At 40.5% G+C, this 24,010-nt stretch overlaps 1 protein-coding gene across 3 annotated transcripts in view; it reads left to right on the forward strand.

Moving 5' to 3' along the window:
- Positions 1-24,010, forward strand: part of LOC119262927 (fidgetin) — a 40,364-nt gene that overhangs the window by 9,053 nt on the left and 7,301 nt on the right. Inside the window, exon 3 of one of the 3 annotated variants that reach the window (XM_037536388.1) lies at positions 19,144-19,177. The exons of the other annotated variants lie outside the window; for them this stretch is intronic. The gene's annotated coding sequence lies outside the window, so the exon portion shown is untranslated. The remainder of the gene's footprint in view (positions 1-19,143; positions 19,178-24,010) is intronic. 3 annotated transcript variants of the gene reach the window in all.

Below are 24,010 nucleotides of genomic sequence, written 5' to 3' on the forward strand. Positions count from 1 at the left end.
TCCCTCCCTGCCTCTCTCTCTCCCTCTCTCTATCCCCCCTCTCTTTCCCTCTCTGTCTCCCTCCCTCTCCCTCTCTCACTCTCTCTCTCTCCCCTTCCTCTCTCTGTGTCTCTCTCCCTCCCTCCCTCCCTCTCTCTCTCTCCCTGTCTCCCTCCCTCTCCCTCTCTCTGTCCCTCACTCTCTCTCTCCCCTTCCTCTCTCTGTGTCTCTCTCCCTCCCTGCCTCTCTCTCTCCCTCTCACCCTTCCTCTCTCTCTCCCTCTCTCTACCCCTCCTCTCTTTCTCTCTCTCTGCTCCTCTCTATGTCCCTGTCTCTCTCTCTCCCCCTCACTCTCTCTCACTCTCACCCTTCCTCTCTCTGTCCCTCCTTCTCTCTCCCTCTCTCTACCCCCCCTCTTTCTCTCTCTGTCTCCCCTTCCTCTCCCTGTGTCTCTCTCCCTTCCTCCCTCTCTCTCTCCCTCACCCTTCCTCTCTCTGTGTCTCTCTCCCTCCCTGCCTCTCTCTCTCCCTCTCTCTATCCCCCCTCTCTTTCCCTCTCTGTCTCCCTCCCTCTCCCTCTCTCACTCTCTCTCTCTCCCCTTCCTCTCTCTGTGTCTCTCTCCCTCCCTCCCTCCCTCTCTCTCTCTCCCTCTCTCTACCCACCCCTCTCTTTCTCTCTTTCTGTGTCTCTCTCCCTCCCTCCCTCTCCCTCCCTTTCTCTCTCTCAGTCCTCCCTCTCTCTCCCTCACTCTCTGTCTCTCTCTCCCCCTCTCCCTCTCTCTTTCTCTCTCTGTCCCTCTCTCCCTTCCCCCTCTCCCCCTGTCTCTCTCTCTCTCTCTCGCCACCCCTCCTCTCTCGCTCTCTCTCCCTCCCTCTCCACCCCCTTCTTCCCCTCTCTCCCCCTCTCCCTCCCTCTTTCCCTCTCCACCCCCCTCTCCCTCTCTCTCTCTCCCTACCCCCCTCCCTCTCTCTCTCCCTACCCCCCACCCCCTTCTTCCCCTCTCTCCCCCTCTCCCTCCCTCTTTCCCTCTCCACCCCCCTCTCCCTCTCTCTCTCTCCCTACCCCCCTCCCTCTCTCTCTCCCTACCCCCCCTCTCTCTCCCTCACTCTCTGTCTCTCTCTCCCCCTCTCCCTCTCTCTTTCTCTCTCTGTCCCTCTCTCCCTTCCCCCTCTCCCCCTGTCTCTCTCTCTCTCTCTCGCCACCCCTCCCTCATCTGTCGCTCTCTCTCCCTCTCTCCCTCTCCACCCCCCTCTTCCCCTCTCTCCCCCTCATCCCTCCCTCTTTCCCATCTCCACCCCCCGTCTCCCTCTCCTCCTCCTCTCCTACCCCCCTCCCTCTCTCTCTCCCTACCCCCCACCCCCTTCTTTCCCTCTCTCCCCCGCTCCTCCCTCCCTCTCTCTCCCTCTCCACCCCCCTCTCCCTCTCTCTCTCTCCCTACCCCCCTCCCTCTCTCTCTCCCTACCCCCCTCTCTCTCTCCTTCTCTCTCTGTCCTCCTCTCCCTCTTCCCCTCTCTCCCCCTCTCCCTCTCTCTACCCCCCTCTTCCTCTCTCTCCCCCTCTCCCTCCCCCTCCCTCTTTCTCTCTCTCTCTCTCTCTGTCCACCCTCCTCTTCCCCTCTCCCCCCCCTCCTCTCTCTCTCCACCCCCCTCTTCCCCTCTCTCTCTCCCTCTCTCCCCCTCCCTCTTTCTCTCTCTCTCTCGCTCTCTGTCCACCCTCCTCTTCCCCTCCCCCCCCCTCTCCTCTCTCTCTCCACCCCCCTCTTCCTCTCTCTCCCCCTCTCCCTCCCCCTCCCTCTTTCTCTCTCTCTCTCTCTCTGTCCACCCTCCTCTTCCCCTCTCCCCCCCTCTCCTCTCTCTCTCCACCCCCCTCTTCCCCTCTCTCTCTCCCTCTCTCCCCCTCCCGCTTTCTCTCTCTCTCTCTCTCTCTCTCTCTGTCCACCCTCCTCTTCCCCTCTCCCCCCCTCTCCTCTCTCTCTCCACCCCCCTCTTCCCCTCTCTCTCTCCCTCTCTCTCTCTGTCCCTCTCTGTTTTTCTTTCTCTCTCCCTCCCTCTCTCTATTTCTCTCTCCTCTCTCCCTCTACCTCTCTCTCCCTCTGTCTTGCTCCATTTCTCTCTCTCCCTCCCCTTCTCCTTCTCACTATTTCTGTCTTTTTCCTCTTTTTTTCTCCCTCTTCTATCATTCTACCTTCTTTCCTGTTTTGTGGTCTCTCCTTTTCTCCCTCTATCACTCTACCTCTTTCTCTCCTGTCTTCCCCCTTTCTCTCTCATCCCTCTTTATTACTCTTTATTTCTCTTTGTCTTTCTTTACCCCTCTCTTGCTCTTCCTTTCCTTTTCACTCCCTTTCTGTCTGTTCCTCCCTTCTCTGTCTTTTTTCTGATCTCTTCCCCCTTCTCTATTTCTCTAACTCATTCTCTCTCTCTCATTCTCCCTTTATTTTTCACTTTTTCTGTCTCTGTGTCTTTCCCATGCCTCTTTATTGTCCTGTCTCCCTTTCTCACTCTCTTTACTCTTTTCTCTGCTATCTTTTCTCATTCTCAACTCATTCTTCCTTTCTTTTTCACTGTCTTTTTCCCTTCTCCCCTTCTGTCTCTCCTCTCTCTCTCTCTCTCTCTCTCTCTCTCTCTCGCTCTCTCTGAGAGATATATATGCAGAGCAGATTGCTTTGCTTCGTGGTGTTTAGCTCTGAGCTCGGGGTCGGAGTTTCACAGATGGTGTTGCGGGGAAATTGCAATCCTTCCAGCAACGTTCATCATGCCAACTAGACAGCAGAGAGAAAAGCAGCCGTCACATGGACGCTGCGAAGAGGAGAAAGTGGATGACCATTCAGAACGTACTCTACATGTAGCGTGTTTTAGAGCATGATATGCCCTCTGAGTGGAGCTAAACAGCAGGTCATGCTCTCAGTTAAACAGTAATCAGCGCCTAAGACGCATCAGATTTGCAGCTCCTCTGAGCTCAAGGCATTAGAATATTTACACAAACACATACACATACAGATGGAGTCAGCGCTGTGGAGACCACAGCTGGGGTCAGTCCTGGGGTCAGTGAATTGAATTCATGAATTCGTCCTCCGGACTGGACCTTTGAGGCATCTCTTTGAGAGGTCAAACAGCAGGACAATGCAGCTGTGAGAGGATGTGCGTGAGCCTGTGACGGTGGAGTAGTCCAGAAGGTTAAGCGAGCGCTTGCGAGATGTTTCTCTGTGACAGTAGAGAAGCAGAACGGAATTGGACGGCTCTCACTGGTTCACCACACTCTCATTTTCTCCCTCTGTATCTCTCTCTCTCTCTCTCTCTCTCTCTCTCTCTCTCTCAAAGCCAGCATTGAAAAAGTGATGCACTGAATTTACTTGATTCAAATGTGTACATCACGTCCACATGAATTAACACAGTTATTAATGCAGTGAACACATTTGTTAACAAATATTTTAAAATGATCAAGACATTTATTGTTAAAATGTGAGTAAACCAAAAGACAATATTGTTGTAATCAAGGATGCATTATAATCCACCCAGAATCAGCAGATTTATTTTATGTGAAACACTAGCCATGTTTACATGCAGCCTAATAATCTGTAAATAATCTAAAAGCTCGATCGGAATAGAATATGTCCATATATAGTCTAGTCTGATTGAGGCCATTCAGAATACAATTCCTATCCGATTGAACGAGGTGGCTAATCCTGTAGATAATCCATTAAATAGATGAATAATAGTTGCTTAAACACCAGTATCAGATTACATTCCCTATTGGAAAGTTTCAGGTCCTGCATGTGCATCGCATCATAGTGAAAGTTATATCGTTCAACATGGCAGGAGCAGAAACTGGTCTGCAGAGGAGACAAAGTTTGTGCTCTGAGCTTAAAAAGACAGCGGTGGGATGGACGTCCAGCTTATGTGTGTGTCTTAATCTATAATTGGAATGTATTCAATCTGATTTAAAAAAATCTTTATAGGTAAACCCAGACACTGATTTATTCGGGATGTACTGATGCAATTTTTGTGCTTTGATAATAATAATTATTGATAGCGCAATATCTGAACTCAGGATATCTACTGATTTTTTTCTTGCACAGCTCTTATCATGCGCTGTTGAGAGGTCTGCACATTTTTATACACACGTTAAATTTGGCAAATAAATAGAAATTGAGCAGAAAAATTTACAGAAAAATTGCACATTTTAGTTTATCAAAATGACTGAGGACTGAGAAGTGCATTTGGAAAACACTTTCAGAGGTGAAGAACTTTAAGGGAATTCCATCAGTTTTTCTAAACGTTTTTATAGTTTAGTTGTTGAGATGGAAGCAAAGCCATTCAGACCGGTTTGGTGTGAAATGGTTCACTGTAGAGAAATTTACTGTCTCTGATTTCTATATAGTGGTGGTGATGGGAACCAGGGGTCATGATGTCTACAGCACAAATTCAGACATCCTAGTTACATTATACTGCTTAATCATACCATCCAAAACCACCAGTGAACCTACACATCTCTTCTGAGTGTTTATATGTGAGGTTGATGAAGGTAGAATAGTGGCAGAATTTGCTGTGGGGACTGTTTTGCCTGGACTGCATGTGAATAGAATAGAATAGAATTTACAACTATTTGCCACTGTGTTTGCACACTGTGAAATTAGGCCTCTGCATTTAACCCATCTGTGCAGTGAAACACCCACATACATGCACGCTAGTGAACACATACACACTAGGGGGCAGTGAGCACACTTGCGTGGAGCAGTGGGCAGCCCTATCCACAGTGCCCGGGGAGCAATTAGGGGTTAGGTGTGTTGCTCAAGGGCACTTCAGTCATGGACTGTCAGCCAAGGAGATCAAACCTTCCAGTCACAGAGCTGACTAACCTCCAGCCCACGACTGACCCCACACTGTCTCTCCACCATGGATTAAAATGGCATTTTAGGACAAAAACATATTACACTACAGTAACACAATGTTTCAGATGTTATGCAGAATTTATAACAATTTCATGTAGCCTTCTGTGAGGTAGTGATTAGAGGCATTCAGACGTCTGGTTCCCACCACCACCACTGTAACGTAGTGATGATATGTCGTCTAGGCTGGTGGACTGTGATTTTAGCAATACACTTGGTAGATACTGAACATTTTATCTATGATATAATCCATGATATAATGGCCATGAAATAGTGATGTTCCTGTTGTTTTTTTAGCTTAATTGTAGGATCTACATAATAAAAGATGTAACGATGGGGAGCGATGAGGCACATGCTGAGAAAAGCAAGATTTATTTGGGGCAAATCCATTATCAGGGTTGAGACAGTCCAGGGTCAAGGAGCCAACATGGAGAGATGGAGGGACAGACATAACTCAACTAAACACAGAACGTCAAACAAATCAAACAAAGACCAGCACTAGATGAGGGAAAACAGAGGGCTTAAATACAACAGAGCTAACAAGGGATAACAGGACACAGGTGGAAAACTGGTGGGAACAGTCAAGGGCAGAAACAAGAAACAAGGGGGCAGAACCAGGAGGAAACCAAACAAAGAAGCACATGGACATGTAAACAGACACACATGGAAGACTGCAACACAAGCACATGGAGGAGTGGGAGGGGCCAATTGTGACAAAAGTCTTTAATTTAATCATTTATTTAAATAGTTATAATTTTAAAAAATACTTATTTTTAAATTAAGTGTACTGACAATAAAATGACAATAAACAAATACATAAAATAACAAAAGATACCAAGTTTTCTTACTTATGTTGTAGTTTATGTCGGGTCAGTGTTTAAATGAACATACTGGTTTTTTGGTGTGGACAAATGAACAGAATCAAACAGTCCAGGTTTTCAAAAATACTGTTGGTGTGGAGAAGAAATCTGAGAGAATAAATGTGTTTTCAGAATTATTTGGATGTGTGTGGACAAGGCCTTGGTCACCTCTTTCTCTCCTCTCTTCCTCAAAGTTGTCCCTCTACAAGCAGCCAGCAGAGATGTTTTTGTCCTCTGTCTAACTGCTGGAGTATACACACGGCTAAATTTATCAGCATATGCATAATTCAGTAAAATGAATTTGAGAATGCCCGAGTGTCCCTGGCACCATGTATGGACATACTATATCTGATCTGTTATTTGCGTTATTTCTGATTTTCACTCACTCATAGAGTGACTGGGGTCAGATCAGACTGTATTTTTTTTGGTTTATTTTTTACACCATTCAAAAATGCCATCTGTTCTTTGAGCAATAGAGATGGTCCGAAATTATGAAATCTCATTACATCAATGTACATTGCAGTTAAAAGTGCAATTTGTATGATTTTTAATTCAACATTTAAAACATTCCAAAATGATCAACAGAATTTGAAGAATGAACGGTCTTGATGTTGTATAAAGATGTATACATATCGTGAAGCTAGTTAGCTTCCTAAACAGTCAGTTCTGGCCCATTCTGTCTCATAATACCACTTTGTACCCCAAGAGGTGATAGTGAGTCACTGTAGTGTCAAGACTGCCACCAGTCCCACATGAGATGAAGGAGCACCTGCCCTGAGGGCGTATTCTAACCAGACCAATTATGAGGCCAATTCGTTCCGACAATCACAAAAGATGTCCTTATTTCAAGCTGGCCTACACGCATTGTGGTGTGTGTATAATCCATACTTTACCCCTCTGATCTAATCACAGTCCAGTCATGGCCACCCCCCACTTTGAATGGTAAATAGAAAACGTCCGTTATTTATGACTCAGCTGCAGCGTGCCAGGGATCACTGATTCGTCCATATGAAATATAATGTCGACATCATGCACAAAAGATTGTTAACAAATGAGAGCTGAGCTGAATGAAACATAAAATCAGTTTATCCTCAACATTGTTAAACACAGTTTAGCATGGTTTATCTAATTTTACACAGCTAAAAAGCTAGCTAAGTCATCTGTGCTTCTGTCTGGCGCGTTTGCTTTAAGCTAAAGTGATGTTTTTTTCCACAATAAATTTTGTGAGATCTTAGTTTTGAGCGGCTGGGCCATCGACCAGTTTGTAATCTGAAAGTATGTGGTGTTTTGTTCTGGGCAAATGTTTTATGGGGGCTAGGTTTTGTTACCACAGTGATGTAATGTTATATATGGGTTAGATTTTGTGATTTAAAGTTATATACGGGCTAGGTTTTGTGATGTAATGTTATATATGGGCTAAGTTATGTGATGTAATGTTATATATGGGTTAGGTTTTGTAATGTAATATTATATACGGGCTGGGTTTTGTGATGTATTGTTATATATGCGCTGGATTTTGTTACCACAATGACCTAATATTTATAAGGGCTAGGTATTATACACCGACAACAGGTTATTTTTTGTTACAACAGTGATTTAATACAATATACAGGATAGGTTATGTTACACCATTGTGGAGAGCCTAGGTATTGTTGAAACAGTGATTCAACATTACATTCAGGCTGTTATGACAGCAGAATAATATTACATACAGGCCAGGTTTGTTACGATAGACATAATATTATACACAGATTAGGTTTTGCTACTACAGTAACATAATATAACATACAGGCTAGTTTGTTATGACAGTGAAGTAATATTATGTACAGACAAGGTTTTATTAAGACTAATGTAATATTACATATAGACTACACCATGATCTTCTTACATTCAAAGCTCCTGATAATATTGAATTGTCTGTTGTATATTGAGTTAAACTCTCCAGTATAACCACAGCCAAAGCTTATGTGTGAAATCCTTTTGAAAATCCTCTCAACATCATTTGCACAGATGAATGAATTGAAAGCCTGTGGAATTCTCCCTCACCTCTTCTGGTTGGCCATTTTGAACAGCCTTTACCTCCTCATTTCACTTTAACACTCACTCCTGCAGTGTTTCTCAACCCTGCTATGGGGGCCCACTGATCTGCACATTTTAGTGATTTTTCTGATTTAACACAGCCAGTTTAACTCAATAATGATTGAGTTGGATCAGGTGTGTTGGGTGCAGGGAAAACACTAAAACATGTGGGGCAGTGGGCCTCCAGGACCAGGACATCGCACTACAGTACATACTCAATACAGTACATTACACGCTCTTTTCGCATTCTTTGTCCTCCACATTTACACATTCCGTCTATTATACAGCTGCTCTCACACTTATACACACAATTTTCAGCTACACCACATTTCACACTCCTTCTCTCCACATCATACTGCCTTTTCACTGTCACACACTCACGCACACACACTTTTTAATCTGTTCCCCCCAGACGGCCTCCGTATCTCTCGGCAGAACTGTCAGCACTGATTGAGATGTTTAATACGCTAACGACCTATTAAAGGCGCGTGTCAGCAGCAGGCCGTGTGATCAGATCTGGACGGCCAGCGCCGTGTTCTCTGCTTTGTGGCCACAAATTAACGCGCTGCTCTTCTAATTAAGCGAGCGAAATGGCGCGCGCAGCTCAATTGGTCATCGACATGCAAGGCACTCGGCCCTCCATTAGAGAAACGCACAAAGCGATTTCAAACCTGTCTACGTCTTTTCCGACACATTCAAAATAATCTCCTGCAGGAGGGAGGGTGGTGGGAAACATGAGGGCTGAGGAGAGAAGGGGAGAAAGAGAAAACTGGAAAAGAAAATATATATGTATATTCGCCAAACTCCAATATCTTGTTTATCTCAAGTTTGCTTCTTCATTTTTGCTGTGGAGCTGCAAGGCTAGTGTAGCTAACAAGAAATGAAAGTTAAAGGTTACATATACGACATTTTAAACATTAATACAGCAGCAAAAACCTGTTTTCTATGTAAAGACAGAGTAGGGTAACGGCATCCTAAGCAGAAAATGATCACATCCCCCCATGTGTGTGTGTAATCCGAGCTTCTCTCCGAGTTTTTTGTGGTGTTTTTACAGCCAGTTCAGCTGCACATACATGTTAGTGCCGCCCTGTTTAAACCTCGGCCCACCCCACGTTTTCTTTTGCCCTCCTCAGACAGGAGACTTACCCTGCACTTACACCGGCAGCGACACGATGCGAAAAGGTGACCAGAGGTCATTTATTTTTAATGAGAGCTGGAGATTTCTGTGACGTGATGTCAGCGACGCAACAAAGTTGAGCGGAGTTTAACATAAGGAGATAACCAATAGGATAACCAATAGGATAACCAATAGGATAACCAATAGGAACTGTGCATTCAGCAGCATAGCACACACTTTGTCTTTGTCTCCGCCACAGTGGAACGGTATACTCCATTTTTGGTTTGCAGATAATTGCTCAAGAGATGGAATATAATCAGTAAAATAGACAGTAATCACAAAGACCAAATATTGTTTTCCACAGAAACGGACTGCAGAGACACAGTGATTAAAGTAAAATACGCACAAAAGTGGTTTCTCACCAGGATTTAATTTAGCGGCAGTGCATGTGATTTGTGGAAAAGTCGCTGCCGGTATGAATGCAGACATGCTTCTCTGAGAGCTGCAATGAAAACAGATGAGGTGGCTGGTTGCGTGACAGGTGGATATCATTAACTCATTTTTTGCTGTTTCACAGAACCAACAGGTCAGTATTCTTTTGGCCGCTAATGTTAGTGATAGTAACTGCATAGTGTAGCTTCACAACAGCAATTATAGCAACAGTTTGCTAACCCACAACCTAGCTAACGTGTAATGTTATATTAAAGTATTTGTGTGTACATTGTTTGCGAAGCATGACCACAAATATCTAAAAAAGTGTTATTTGCCTCGTCAGTGCACGTCAGTTAATTTGGGGGCGGAGCTTCTCATGGAGCATTCTAGGGAGTGGTGTACCGTTACTTTCCCTTCCATACTCAATCCAGGCTAAATGCTAGTGCTATTTTCAAACCCAGAAAGTAGTTAGTGGGAACAGTTCAGATCATATAGCTGCCTCATGTTAAAATCTTTTTCTGACTTGAATGTAGCTGTTCCTGAGTGAAAATCAGGCATGGTCGGTTTACATTGTGGTTCTCTCTTCTTCAGCATGAAGATCTTTATCCATCAGGTTCATAATCAGCAGGACTCCATGCTTTGACAGGATGGTCTGTAAATTTACAGTGGAGGAAGACTGCTGTGCAGTCGTACTGAGCTGCTCATGTAATAAAGAATTACATGAATAGTAATTAAAGGCATTGTCCCTGATTAACAGTGTTCTCTTACAATTTGCAATGCAAATAATGCCATTCTTATTAAGTCAGTAACTGTAATGTGATTACTGTAATGCATCACACTGCATTTTTACAGAAATAGAATAATAACATTAATGTAGGGCTGCATATTAGATAAAATGAAAATATTAGAAAATGGCTTTTACAGTTTGTAAGCCACACAGCTCCGTGCAGCGGATTTCTTGTGTCTGACAGGAAACTTTTATTTATCAAGCTAAAAGCTAGCTAGTTATCACCTGTGCATCTAAAGAGGGCAAAACAATCTGCACATCAGTAAAAAAAAGTAAAACACAGGTAAAAGAGCAGAATATATAGACTTTCTGCAGTTCTCAACAATAAAAATAAATACTTCATGAGTATGATAAAGTATTAAACCATATTATTTTGTACAACTTGACTTGGTGCTGTATATAGCAATTGTTTAACCATATGCATCAGGTTTTCCATCATAACCATGCTAAGAACCATTTAAGCATTCACATGGTTCTTTGACTGTTCACAGTTCAATATATAAACATGGTCTTAACTAAGTAACTTTTGAAGAACCACTTTTTTAAAGAGTGTGTGTCTCTTCTTTCAACTGTAGTCGGTCTCTCTATGCTGAAATGTCTGCCTGACTGTCTGTCCATCCGTCTCTCTCTCTCTCTCTCTCCCTCTCTCTCTCTCACTGACTCTGTGAATGGCTCATTCATATTAAAGCAGAATTAAAGGGGGTGCCACACAGCACTTCCAACAAAGCCCACCAGCCCCACACAACAGGGAGACTGTTCACACTAGCTTTCATTCTCTCACACACACACTCACGCACACAAATCGACTCCCCTCACACTGAAAGTGAGTGTAGGCTTGTAAAAGTTCTCCTTCAAAAGCACTTTTGTGGTCTGGAAGGTTCTGCTGTTGTTTTACTGTGCGGATGAAATGATTTGGAGCCGCTGGGGGTTTTTTGGCCACCGAATTGGTGATGCTTTATTTTTTGCTAAAGGAAGGAACAAAAGCGTGCAAATGAAAGAGCATACTATATCAGCAGGCTATGACACAGAGTCTCAGACAAGCTGCTCATTTACTTTTTTGGTGGAATTAGGCAGCAGGAAAACTTTCTTAACCCCTTAAGTTCACAGGCACGTTGTATTCTAAGGCCTATTCAGTAATTTCATAGAAAGTAATGTAACCATGCAGAGTTATTCTCACATGAACTTTCATTTAGGTTTTACTCCAGCTGATATTGGGCCATTTCTTTTGGCTTATTTGTCATAAAATGTTCACAGAATGTAAAGGGCAGCTGTAAAAAATGGATTTACGAAATTCTGATACAACAGAGCCAATAAGCAGTTGTAAACTGAGAGCTAATAGCAAATCTTGGACAATTTCTACTGGCTAATGTGTCTGGTGACAATACTTTTTTAAATGGGAACTCGATTTTGCAAACTTACTTAATCGTTTAATGGTTTAGATGTAAACAAAATCATAAATCATTCAATGTCAGAATTGTTCACCATTAAAGTACTAGGAACCAGATGTCTGAAGCATTTAATGGCTCTAAAAGCTAGATCCCATTACGTTATTGCACAAAATGCTTATATGCAATGCTTGGTTAGCAGATAAAATAGTGCAATTTGTAGTGTAGACATATGGACGTCTGGTTCCTAGTACTACAATGGTGAACAAGTTACACTTTACGCAATTATTTGGTGATGCCAGATATGATTCTGATATCATTGTGCATCTGTAGTTAAAAGATTCGTCTGTACACACTGTGGAGCTGTAAGAAGTTTCTCTTTGATTTGTGGAGCTAATTTTTGCCGCAAAAACATTACATAACATTACAATAAATACAAATCATTAGAAAAACACTAAAAAGCAACAAGTTATGAATAGCTTGGTTTTGGAATTACAGTTAGAAGAAGGTTTGGATCGTGTCTTCTCAGTGCACTCCAGCCTCTCCAGAGATTCGTTAAATTCTGTCAGCCAGATTTGATTGAATTTAATGAAGGATATATTTGATAAACTAGGTATTTAATGATTACTGTAAATAATGGACTGAAGTTAGATACTGGACAGAGATAGCAGCTGGGATTTGTCCTGCAAAAAGAGTGGGAACTCTGGGCAATCATGGCTTTATAAACACAAGTTGTTTTAGTAGATTTGTATAGTCTCTCTATACAACATCCATTCTATTGTTTTACCAGGTTTATAAAATATGAGCATAGAGGTATGATCCATGTGGTTGGGTATTGGAATTGTGGTCCGGTGAAGATATCTGATAAACAAAAATCTGTAAAACTTAAGCTGCCAATGAAATTTAAATGAATTAATATTTCTATATATAACTTAAAATCGTGTTTGTCACAGGCATTTTCAAATTATGTCAATGGAGATACAAGGTTTTCTTCCAACAACAGCTATATATACATATATATGTATATATGTACATATATATGTATGTTTGTATCTATGTATTGCTGTTGTTGGAAGAAACCCTATTTATTTACTTTTTTTTTACCTCAAAATATGACCTCAGCCTTTACACCAGACTGTGAGGACAAGCACTTCTGTGGTGCTTAGAATTCTATATAATTCATTTAAAAACCAATATTGCTAAATTGATGATTCAAGAAGGTGTAATTGTTAAATAACTTATTATTTTTAAATATAAATAAGTTATAACCCTAACATGTTTTTCAAGTATATCTGTAAAAATGGACATTTCCATACTGGGTTTATATAAACAGACTTATAAACAGACTGAATTAAAGGTGAACGAGTGCAACGAAAGCACAAGGAGAGTTTGTCCTTTTTATGTGGATTTTTTTTATGTGTACACTGTTCAGCCGTCAGGCATTACTTGATGTCATCGTTCACGGGATGTGAGTGTCTCTGGCGCAGTGTGTGTAGTAACAGTTTCTAGTGTATTGGGGGTGTGTGTGTGGGTGTGTGTGTGTGTGTGTGTGTGTGTGTAATGCGTCTGGATCCTTCTGTTAAAGGCTTTATCTGATTTAGTGTTGCGCTGCTGGCGACAGTAATGGGTGTTTAATTACTCAATAAAAGCGTTTTATAGATTCAGCGGGCCGTAAGCATGTGCGTGTGTGTGTGCGTGTGTGTGCGTGTGTGTGTGTGTGTGCGTGTGTGTATGCTTGTATTGATTTAGCTGGTAGAGGAACTGGAGATTTCACAAAGGAGAAGAGAATCTGGCCGTCTGTCGATGTGATGCTGGTTTTAAACACTAGGCTACGTGCATCACACACATGTTGGTATTACTGACTTTGTGAGGACTCTACTGACTCAGATAATACTGTAGTTGACTAATACTTGAATACTAATAGTTGAATAACACCAAAGCTAATGCTAAACCTAAAAGAAAGATAAAATAAGAACTGCATTTTGGCTACATTCACATTACCAGGCTGAAGTGGGATAAATCAGATTTTTTGCTCTAATGTGACACAGATCTGATTTATTTCAGAGCCTGAAAGTCTGTTGAAATCAGATCTGAGCTACTGTTATATGTGATCCTAGATTGGATACATATCTCATGGACCAGAATTCATTATTTTCTCACTGTGCATGTGCCACCATTCATCCATTAATGTGGCAGAAGCACTAACCTGAAGTTAGTGCCAATAGACACAACAAAAGCATCTGACCCATCTCATTTCACCTCCGTCTCGCTCTAGTAATGAACAGCTGAAAGGCTCGTTCCGCTGGGTAGTTTGTTTTTTTTACTACACAAATCCCGAAATTACACAAATGTGAATCATCTTTTACTACACAAATCCCACAACTAAACAAATGTGAACCGCCCTGTTAGAAAAATCAGATCTGAGCAAGAAATTAGAATCAGCCAAGAAATTAGAACCAGTCCTTTGGTTTTCATAGAAAGGGCTACATATAAACCATTGTTGAACTATGGCAATTAAAGCCAGGCCTTCAGCACAGGCCATAAACATGGTCAGAATATGAGAAAAAACACTTCTGTGATAATGATAATTTTTACTAACACACCTATTGGATTTCTAATAGTATGTTAGTAAGCTATTATTGGGTATTTATTGAGCATTATTTGTTTATTGATGTTCATTAATGAATGTATGCTGTTTGGTTTATGTTCAGTTGACTTTAGGTGGTGATTTTGCTGTTTGTTTTGTTTCAGAGTAGAGGGGACATAGAATAACCTCACTATCATGTCATCATAGTTCAAAAGGTTTTCATGCAAAGTGGGACTATAACTATAATAATAACAATAATAAATAATAATGTTTTTGGATCATGATTTATAAAAGTAAGAAGAATCAAGAGAAAAACAAGCAAAGTCTCTCCCTTTCATTCACTTTTAAGACAGATAATGAAATCTCCTCCTCTAGAGATATAGGAACATTGCTTCAGGAAATGGGGGTTGTGTGTTTGTGTGTGTGTGTGTGTGTGTGTGTGTGTGTGTGTGTGTGTGTGTGTGTGTGTGTGTGTGTGTGTATGTGATGAGTCTTCCCCAGAGGACTGAAGGTTAGGGGCTATATTGGAACAACAGAAAGGCATTCTCCCAAGCACCCACACACACACTCTATCTTTCTCACTTGCACACACACACACACACACACACACACACACAGACACAGACACACACACACAGACACACACACACACACACACAGACTCTGGGTCAGCAGGTTTTGAGATAATGGGATTGTCATGGCTGTTGTGTAGAACAGAACAGAAAGTTATAGATTGAGAACTTTGTGGCGACAGCGAATTTCAGCGAGCCGCAGAGCACTGCAGACTCTAAAAAATCACCACTTAAGCCCAGTGCTCACTAACAAACTGACCAGCCAACCGCCTCTCAGTGACACCCAGCTCTAGAGATAAACTGGACTTCACCAACTTTAGCTTGTTAAAAGTGCATCAGTTTGCATTCTGTGGTCAATCTGTTATGGAATTGTAGGGTCAATTATAATTGACTATAATTAGGCCTGTTCCCAGCATTGGGTAACTGAGTTACCACGGTAGCAGCCCCCAGTGAATTTAAGTTAAAAAACCCATCATTCACTTTTTGATTTCTATCATGCAAACCAGTGAAAGATGGTAGTATTCACACTTAAGTAAACCTTTAAACTTGTGGGGTGAGTTGATATCCTACATTAACATCACATTTATTGTAAGAGACATAGATGAGTTTCATTTTAGTGCAGAGTTCTTAAGAGCACAGTTTAAAAATATGCTTCTTTGGTGTTACACATTAATACAATATCAAAGTTATCATTTTGCTTTAGAAATGCAGTGAGTCTTCTTCTTGTTTTCTGGGTTATTTTCAATAATTACACATATGTTTGAGTTTAGGGATTCTGGATCCTCTATTGTTGCTATGGCCACCTGATGGCCACCCCATTATTATAGTCCTAGTATCACCACTGATTCAGTGCATTGTTTTTTTTTTACATTGTATATTTTTCAGCACAGAGGAAGACTGACCACAGCTGACTATAGCTCTATCATGTTGCTCAAAAGCCTTTATCTTCTAGAACAATCAGTCTTTATTTAGGCCCATATTGAAGAAGGCTTCTTTCCCCTTTTGGAGCGTTTGACACTTAACTGTCGCGTGCGTCTGAAGAACACCGTCTGATGTTCATTCTGAAAGTGAGACTTTATTTTAAACCATACGCTGATCAGATGACAGGTGTGTTGTAGATTGGCCGTGTCGCCTCTTTCTTTAGGACGTGATGTTGCTCAGACGTCGCTGATTCACTCTTCATCTTAAATGCTGTGTCTCACTCCCTTTCATGCCTCATTTACAGGTTATCCAGAATTAATTACTGCTGTCATCCTGTCTTTTTGGCACGTATGGAGAAAAAAAATGTGTTTTGTCAAAGCGCTGAAAAGCATCTTTTGTCTCTGAAAATTTGAAGCGTTTTCCACTTTATAACTTTATCTCACTTATGAAAGTGATCACAGTGGTTATAGTGTGAAGCTCTGGGGATGTCTGAGTGTGTACAGTATGGACAAGTTTTTGGCTGTGTGTGTGTGTGTATATGTGTGTGTGTGTGTTGTGTTTCAGATTTTCATGCGTTTCAGGACAAAAAGTTCTGAAACTACAATGTCAAGACCAACATAATGTTCTTTCACACAGGTGCTTATATACAGTGCCCTCCACAATTATTGGCACCCCTCGTTAAGATGTGTTCTTAGGCTTCTAATATATATATATATATATATATATATATATATATATTTTTTTTTTTTTTTTTTTTTTTTTTTTTTTTTAAATAATATAGGACAACAATGCAAAAATAAATAATTATTTTACATGAAATCAACTGTGCCACAATTATTGGCACCCCTGATGTTAATACTTTGTACAACCCCCTTTCGCCAGCAAGAGAGCACTTAATCTTCTCCTATAACATTTCACAAGATGGGAGATAACAGACAGAGGGATCTTCGACCATTCCTCTTTGCACAATCTCTCTAAATCGTCCTGGGTCCTCTCCTATGTACTCTCCTCTTCAGCTCACCCCACAGGTTTTCAATTGGGTTGAGGTCTGGGGACTGAGCTGGCCATGGGAGGAGCTTGATTTTGTGTCTGGTGAACCATTTTTGTGTAGATTTGGGATCATTATCTTGCTGAAAGACCCAGTGATGACCCATCTTCAGCTTTCGGGCAGAGGCCACCAGATTTTGATTTAAAATGTCCCGGTATTTCAAAGAGTTCATGATGCCATGCACCCTAACAAGGTTCCCGGGGCCTTTGGAAGAGAAACAGGCCCACTGCATCAACCAATCCTCCCCCATACTTCACAGTGGGCATGAGGTGCTTTTCCTCATACTCATCTTTTGTGTTACGCCAGACCCATTTAGTGTGTTTGATGCCAAAAAGCTCTATCTTGGTCTCGTCTAACCAAAGCACATGGTCCCAGTTGAAGTTCCAGTACCACTTAGCGAACTCCAGACGTTTACATTTATGCTTGTTAGTGAGAAAAGGCTTTTTCCATGCATGCCTCCCAAACAGCTTGTTGGCGTGTAGATAGCGCCTGATGGTTGTTATGGAGACTTTGTGACCCCAAGATGCTTCTCTTTGATGCAATTCTCTAACCGTGAGCTTTGGAGAACTTTTTACTTCTCATACCATCCTCCTCACTGTGCGTGGTGGCAAGATAAACTTGTGTCCTTCTCCAGGCTTGTTTGCCACTGTTCCAGTTGTTTTAAACTTCTTGATGATTCCTCTGACTGTAGATGTGGGCAGGTGTAGGTGAGTGGCTATTTTCTTGTAGCCATTGCCTGACTTATGAAGGTCGACACACATCTGCCCTACTTGAATGGTGTGTTCTTTTGTCTTTCCCATGTTGAAGAGTGGATAAGAGAAATAGGCCTCTGTGTCACATCATAGTTATACCCCAGGGAAACAGGGAGTGATGAATTACTTATTAAAGATTCCTAGATACTCTGATCAACTTTATAAACTACTAGAAATTACAGAAATGCTTCAATTACATTTATTTTCTAGGAATTGTTAGGGGTGTCAATAATTGTGGAACAGGTGATTTTATGAAAAATAATGATTTCTTAGTCAGGGATTTATTTATTTATTTATTTTAATTCACTTGAGTTGAAGGTTACATTTTCAGTGTGTGATTATGCTTAAATTTAATTAATTATTTATCTTAATGAGGGGTGCCAATAATTGTGGAGGGTGCTATACATGTATGTAAATATACTTCTGTTTAGATATAAACACATTGTTGCATATACATATACTATTATTAAATATACCCTCACTAAGCACTTTATTAGGTACACCTACTTTGTACTACTTTATATCTACACTCACTGTCCAGTTTAGCAGCTCCACTTACTGTATAGGTGCACTTTGTAGTTCTACAGTTACAGACTGTAGTCCATCTGTTTCTCTGATGCTTTGTTTACCCTATTCTTCAGTGGTCAGGACCCCCACAGAGCAGGTACTATTTGGGTGCTTGATGATTCTCAGCACTGCAGTAACACTGACGTGCTGGTGGTGTGTTAGTGTGTGTTGTGCTGGTACAAGTGGACCAGACACAGCAGTGCTGCTGGAGTCCACTCACTGTCTACTTTATTAGACACAACTACCTTATAGATGTAAAGTCAGATGTAAAGACGATAGCTCATCTGTTGCTGCACAGTTTGTGTTGGTCATCCTCTAGTCCTTCATCAGTGGTCAGAGGATGCTGCCCACAGGACACTGTTGTCTGGATATTTTTGGTTGGTGTTTAAAATCTCCAGCAACACTGCTGTGTCTGATCCACTCAAACCAGCACAACACACACTAACACATCACCACCACATCAGTGTCACTGCACTGCTGAGAATGACCAATCACCCAAATAGTTCCTGCTTTGTGAGGGTCCATGGTGGTCCTGACCACTGAAGAACAGGGTGAACAAAGTATGCACAGAAACAGATGGACTACAGTCTGTATTTGTAGACCTACAAAGTGCACCTATATAGTAAGTGGATTATTAAATGGACAATGAATATAGAAACAAAGTAGCTGTACCTAACAAAGTGCTCAGTGAGTGTAGATACTTACATATATACAGTAGTATGCAGTCATTTACTTTTTACAAAATTATATATAAAATATTTATATTAAATATATACATATATTATTATACATGACATAATAATGAATGATAGGGAATGTACAATGAATTTCAATTCAAATGAATTTCAGTTTTTCTTCTTTCTTCTTTTTATTTTTCAGTTTTTTTTTTTTGTAAAAATCTTAATCTGGTCTCAGTCTTTTCTCAGACCCGACCACTACAGGGTCCTGGGGCCAGATTCACGAAGGTGTGTTAAGACAGAGAAAATCCTCTTAAATGTGTGCTCTGTCTTAAATTTATTCTTAAGAAACAAGTTCTGAGAATTTGTTATTCTTCAAATAACATCTTAAGAATGATCCTTTTCTTTTCTTAACTATCTGCTTAATAATAATTCTAGTGTTCTAGTGTTTTCTAATGTTTTCTTTGTCTAAATGTTTTCTTGAACTCACAACAGCCTCACACTCGTCCTCAGGCTGCGAGTTGACAAGGTGAGCATCTAAATTTATCATGGATGCTGCCTCTTCTACTCATGCCTATTCTCGTCTGTCACCACTCAATCATCATATTTTCCTATTGGATATTTATTCCACCATCACCTGTAGCTCTTATTTGCAACATTTTTTAAATGCTTGGTTTGATGTTCCTCTATTTTGCTCCTCTGAGTGGATTAAACTACATAATAGAAATAGCAGCTAATACAATTCAAATTGTTTTTTGCATTGATTATGGTGCATCATAAAATGGAACAAAGCCTACATAAGAAAACAATAAAGACTTTCTTTTATTCAGATTATCTTAACAACTTCTTAAGTATTTTTTTCGAGAAATGCATTTAAGAACATTCTTAAGTAGAAAGGTCTTCAACCTACTTACACAGTTTTCATGAAGATTCTGATGTTCACCAAGGTTTTCTTATTTGGGGTTTGTTCTCGGGTAAGAACAGAATCTACACACAAAGATGTGAACAGTTCTGTGGTTTAAGAACACGGCATGAATCTGACGTAGACTTTTCTCATGATCTTTCTCAAGAAGACATAAAAGAACGAACTTAGGTTGAAAGAGAGAATGAGGCCAATCTCTACAAACCTTTCAGTGTATGTCTAAGAACCATGGCAAGTTTTTTTCTTAAGAAAGCTTTCCTGAATGTGGCCCCTGTTCTTGACTCGGACTTGATGCGTTCAGTTATTGGTCTTGACTTAGATTCGCACTAGATAGAAGATTATCCACATGAATAAGGAAGGGGAACATCAAAGGGAAACAGATGAAAGAACAGAAATTTCCAAAAGTTGAGTTCAAAAAATGATTAAAAGCTACAGAGAAAATGGGACTCCAAATAAATGTGCAGACCTGGTAGACCCCAAAACTGTCCCCATCAGATTAACAGTACTAAACGCTTTCATCTCTGAGAGAGGAGAAAATCAAGCTGCTTCAGATCTGAAAACATCCACAGGTGTTTCTGTCCATCCTTCCACTGTGAGAAGATGACTCAGCACTGTGGGTCTGAAAGGATGTGTAGCTGGAAAGACGCCTCACTGAGAATAAATTGATGGTAAAGAAGCAGAAAATGCAGCCGACATCTACGACTGAACTTTGGAGATGTGGAAAAATATCTCTGCAGATTTCTGCATGTTTAGTTGTTGAAACTTCTGAGTAACTTGCACTTAGTGGCAATTTGACTGGAAATTAAATAAATGAAGGTTGGTGTCTGATTTTTGCACAGTTCTGTGTATATAACAGTATATGTTATTATCATTCATAGGTACTTAGATATATATTATATTAAATACAGGAAATAAGTACAACCCCACGTCCTGACGAGGTATAAAAACAAACCTCTGTGTGTGTGTGTGAGACCGCCTGTGTCTCATCTGGCACGGAGTTCCTATGGGAGTGTAAAGTGACCTCGGGGTGCGTGTATCGATCATAGGGATTTGTAGCTTGATAGAACTGAATGTAATTAGTCGGGTTTTTTAATTGGGATAGATAGCAAATGTAAATGCAGCTCGCTCCTCCTGGATCAATAGTTATCTGCAGAAAAGTAGAGTTCTGCTAACAAACAACTCGGACCATTCGACCTCTTCAGGTCGTCTTTGTCATGAATCACCTAAGACGAAATAAATGGAAACAGCAGACAAACAATTCTGCCAATATCTTAAAGCAATTATCTACAAGCCTCGTTTGTCATTAAAAATGTAAGACTTCTTATTGGCCGTTTGCAAGGACGCTGGAACTTTCTATAGAGAAATGCACCAAAAATGGCAACACAAGAGCAATGAAAACAACAAAACACTTAAAGTGGGCCTGCAAAGAGAACAATACAGCATAACATAATACATTGCAGCCAAAGGCCGGAATACACCGCAGTGCAATACAGCGCAGCATTAGTCTGACTAGACAACAAAACAATGCTCAAAATAGTGCATGTAGGTTTTTGTGTGTGTGTGTGTGTGTGTGTGTGTGTGTGTGTGTGTGTGTGGGCAGAAGATGTGCATCCGGCAGCATGTATAGGTCAGTCTGTGTGTTAGGTTGCATTGTGCCGCTGGGCAGAACCTGTTTCTAAATCTGGAGGTCAGTGGTTTGATACTGTGGTCCCTTCTGATTGAACCTGAAGGGAAAAGACCACTTTGTGGCCAGACCAGCCTGGTTCCTGAGTTACTGGCCGTAGTTATTTTACAGTAGGGACTGAGTAGGCAGCTGGCAAATCTTTATGTGTTAGTTCAGGGTGATACATTGTCTATAGTGATATGTTTTTTAGTTTAAGCTGTTTTGATAGATATCAAGACACTGTATTATGTATTATATTTACTGTTTCACAATATGTTTATATTTAAATTATTTCACAATATGTTTATATTATGATTACACACATTTTTCCAATATGTTAAATTCAGCAAATAAAGAGTAATTGTGCATTCAAATGTACAGAAGTGTGTTCTCTGTAGAGGAAGGGTACTTTTTTTTTCAGTTAGAAAATCAACAAAACATTTAATTTGACTGGGCCACCAAAATTTTGCCTATAACTGTCTCATAACACAGATTTTAACTATACAGAGAGCCTATAGATAAGACAGGCTCCCTATTAATGTATACACATTTACATATATACATACACAATAAACATATACACATTTATACTGTAAATTATAAATATATACATATATTGAATATATATACACATATACATATACTGTAAATATATATACACATTTACATATGTACACATACTGTACATATATACACATTAAGACAGATAAGCATACTGTAAATATATACACATTTACATATTGCTGCCCTCAAAATAAAACCTTGCATCTTCATTTTTGTAATTTCTCACTTTTTGATATAATTAGAAAATGCCGGTTTCCTTTACATTGTGTATAAATTTCATGATAAGTGAAGCAAAAGAAATGGACCAAATTACTTGTTCCATTCTGGTTCCATTTACTTTAAGAGTAAAGTAAGTTTTTTCCTTCTCCTGTAAAGTTACTATTTTGGAGATACAAGGTTTTCTTCTGACAGCAGCGATTTGCATATACCGTTTATACACATGTACGTATATACTGTACTGTGCAAATTCCGAGACTACCCTTCATTTATTTAATTTTAACTGTGAGAAGATAACTCATGCCATATGGGTCTGAAAGATGTGTAGCTTTCAAGTAGCGTTGAAAATGAAGCAACAATCAAATCTAGAAGCTGATGGTGTTTTAATGTTAAAGACTAAGTCCTCCAGTCATTCTCAGTAAGCATTGTTCATTAACTTTATTAATGCTAACTTAAGTTTTATTGATACCATGACGCAGTGATACATAGGAAAATATTTTATAACATTTGTTATTATGTAATAAAAATCATATATTAAACAAAATAATACTGCGTAACTTAGCATCTGCTGTTAATAAACATCTCTCATGCTGAAATTTACTGCAATGTGACTGCAAACATGCATTCGCAAACTGCTACTGGTGTGGGTTCATGCCTGTTTCTTTAAAAATGACACACAAAAATGTGTCGTTTGCTAATAGCTCTCCTTTGTGGAGTACTTAAGACTGCTATATGTGCAGCAATAAGTGAGTGAGTTCTAAACCACAGCAAAGAACCCAAGTTTACATATTTCAAAGAGCAAGGGGTTTTGTAGGGTCTGACTGCAGAGCTGCTGATTTATACCTGCAGTTTCACTCCAGTGGCTTCAGGCCAGTAGAAAGCATGCGCAGATGTAATTGTGCCATGTAAACAAAGTCCTTATAGGCAAGTTGAGCGATATGAGCATCCCATTCATTTCAACCAGGGGCTGTTTGTGCTGGTTTTATGTGCCGCTATGCATATTACCATTCAGGAAGGGACACCGACGCCAATATACGAATCAACCGACCATTGGTAACCGGTTAAACCACAAGCCAAACCACATTACAAAACCATCAGAAAGATTTATTCCAGCGTATGTAATGTAAGTGTACGCATAAAGCCCCCATATTACAGGTAAGTCAATTCAGCGATATGTCTGCATAACCCATTGGTTCATCCAGGCCACATCAGCTGTAGTTTGTGTAATATTTACCGTGTGAATCTTTATATGCCTTCAAACCAAAGTTGATTTAGCCTATAGCTTAAAATATAATGTTAGCCCAACACAACTTTATCACAAATTTATTGGAAGCCCACATAAACTGACTGAAATGTTGATTAGCCAAACACTTGCTAACAATAACCAAAACAAGTGTTGGCGCATATGCTGAATTCAACTGGCTTGAACTTGCTGGAGTGAAACCGCTGGCATGAAACTGTGGCTGTGCAGGCAGATATTATTGGTTTAAATGAGTCCACTCCAATTAGGGCTGGGCGATATAGCCAAAAATACCATCATGATAAAAAAATTTATATCAGTTGATATCGATACATAGTGACAAATGTCAAATCATTATTTTTTTCAAGTTTAAAGGCTGATTTTTGCTGCTGCCTAATTGCTGTTTTAAACTATCCTTTATGGTCAGAGCATGACTAACCCTCGCCAAACAATAGAACAGTTCACAAATCTGTTAGAAAACAGAAGGAGAAAGTTTCTGGTTAGCTGTTCAACTGGAAAAGCAGGGCCGCAATTTTTGTAATATTCATAATTTAGAGAAAGAAAGCAGATTATTTTGAGCTGTCTGGGTACAAGTGCTAATTTGTTTAATTTCTCATCAACGTCAGCTTAATATGAACAGCACACATTAGCTGACTCGGTAGATCAGTGATGGATCACACTGCCTTACTGCCAACCCTCCTACCACATCTATATCAGAGCACATCACAGTATTCAAACACCAGCTAGCAGACGACTG

Source organism: Pygocentrus nattereri, chromosome 30 (genome assembly GCF_015220715.1).
Source record: "Pygocentrus nattereri isolate fPygNat1 chromosome 30, fPygNat1.pri, whole genome shotgun sequence".
Taxonomy (NCBI): domain Eukaryota; kingdom Metazoa; phylum Chordata; class Actinopteri; order Characiformes; family Serrasalmidae; genus Pygocentrus; species Pygocentrus nattereri.